The sequence below is a fragment of the Aulonocara sp. 'chitande type north' Nkhata Bay genome, linkage group LG7 (genome assembly GCF_057382095.1).
Source record: "Aulonocara sp. 'chitande type north' Nkhata Bay isolate Kocher_YH1m ecotype deep benthic linkage group LG7, A_spYH_male_GT1.1, whole genome shotgun sequence".
Lineage (NCBI taxonomy): Eukaryota > Metazoa > Chordata > Actinopteri > Cichliformes > Cichlidae > Aulonocara > Aulonocara sp. 'chitande type north' Nkhata Bay.
This window is the reverse complement of record NC_141350.1, coordinates 31936041-31937958: the sequence shown is the minus strand read 5'-3', so window position 1 is coordinate 31937958 and position 1918 is coordinate 31936041. Positions and strand designations below refer to the sequence as shown.

Here is a 1918-nt window from a genome sequence, read left to right as displayed (position 1 = left end):
CGGGTTCAGCGTAGTCTACATCACCACCTGTCAAAGACACATCATCAATATTCATGTTTGCTCAGGTTATTCACTTGTTCACATCTGTCTGAGATCATTCATACTGTTGTATGGATTTGTGTACAGTATGTATATAATTATCAGCTATGTAAAAGATATTATCATCTCTGTATTCTTACCTAGTTGGAAGTCCTCCATTCAAACTCAGAGAGCCGCTGGAGAGCCGCTGGAGGAAGGTGGTGATCCGAGGGCTGATGTCTTTACGACACGACCTGTCTTGCAGCTTGTACCAAGTTTTACAGGGCATTTTGTTCCCATGTCTGGACTGATCCTCACAAAGAACCTTTTAACGGAAAAAAGGCTGCTTTAATTTCAAAATTAAAACATACATTACAGCAATCACCTATATGTTTCTGCAACTGTAGTCAAGCTATCACATATATTTCATTCTTAAATGGTGTAAGCTTTAATGGTGTAAAGTATTTACCTCTGTATCATCTCCTGTGTGATGGACGCTGACTCCTGATACTCAAGGTTGAAAACGTAGTATGACGCAAAGAAGACAGCAAGGGTGCTGGCAAAGTCATGCATCTGCTCAGGCTCATAAAATACCTTGCCCTCCAAACTGATCATCCAGCGGCTTGCAGACATGAAATTATTCCCTAAAAACAGACAAGAGTCCAATAAGACAATAAGACTCACCCTTACAAATAAGGTTTCCACAAGAATGCTGGATAGCAGGCCTCACACTGTAAAAAAATAGAATCCACACAGTTTGCTGCTATTTCTCTTATTATTTATTATGTAATGAAAATTATGATCAATTACAGGAAAAAACTGCCTAATGTTTTGGCATTTTGGCCTGTGCTGAAATGTTAGGCTGTTTTTTCCTGTTGGTCATTGTGTATAATAAATAATAAGAGAAACAGCAGCAAACTGTGTGTATTCTATTTTTATACAATATAAAACAGACAAACCCCTGTTAAGTAAGTTGTTGTGGGTACAAATACCACAATAATTACATAGATTTTTTACAAAAATATTACAAGAGGATTGAAACTATTTACTTACCAAGCGCTATTACCCTTGGTGTGATGGGTAAGGTCATCTCTCTCTCAACAGACATCTTGGTGGAAAAAGCCTTTAAAACACAAACACTGAGGCTACATCACACTGTCAGCGCAGCCAGCAAGGGCAGGAGGACAGCAATGCACCACACTGGGCGGGAAAAGACAGAGAGACAATTGTTAATTTAATGTTGCATTTATTTAACCCTTGAAAAATATATTTACATAAGTAAATAAAAGAAAAAAAACACACAACCCATCTTTTCAAGAATAATTCAACTAATTGCTCTTTTGACCAACCTAACACAGACGTTACACGGTTTTCCTATGAAAAAGACCCTGGAAGACGTTGTATTAAAGGAAAAAAAACATGCTCCCCTTCCCACTTAAAAAAATAATAAATATTAAACTTAGGTTGGAGTTCCTCGCGCCACCAACCTAACGTTATATTAACTTTTTAATGTTGTGTACTGCAGCTCACACAAAATTAAATAAAGCAGGCTAACCTACATGAGCAAGCTCAAAACTGGATAAGATTGTTTTAGCAGTCTCTAAATTTCCAAAAAAAGTTGTCTTTCTTTATTCTCATTAAATGTGTATTTTTACCTGCTGCTTTAGCTGAAGCTAAATGTCCCACTGTTAGCATGGCCAGCTTCTCAATAGTCATAGAACAGAAGCGCAGGAGGACAATGCACCACACTCGGCGGGAAAAAGACAAAGACTGTCGTTGTGCCTGTGTTCTTCGCCCCTCCCCGTGGAAAATATATATCTAAATATTTATTTAAATAAGAAAAGAAAAAAACACACACAACCTATTTTTTCCAGAATAATTCAGCTAATGTGCTATTTTG

At 37.4% G+C, this 1918-nt stretch overlaps 1 long non-coding RNA gene across 1 annotated transcript; it reads right to left on the bottom strand.

The window, feature by feature from the left end:
• Positions 1 to 263: 263 nt before the first annotated feature.
• LOC147325497 (uncharacterized) lies at positions 264 to 1494 on the bottom strand. The gene is made up of 3 exons (XR_015130570.1): positions 1072 to 1494; positions 488 to 662; positions 264 to 343 (listed from the first exon to the last, which is right to left on the bottom strand). It is a non-coding gene; the product is annotated as an uncharacterized LOC147325497 (long non-coding RNA).
• Between the last annotated feature and the right edge of the window lie 424 nt (positions 1495 to 1918).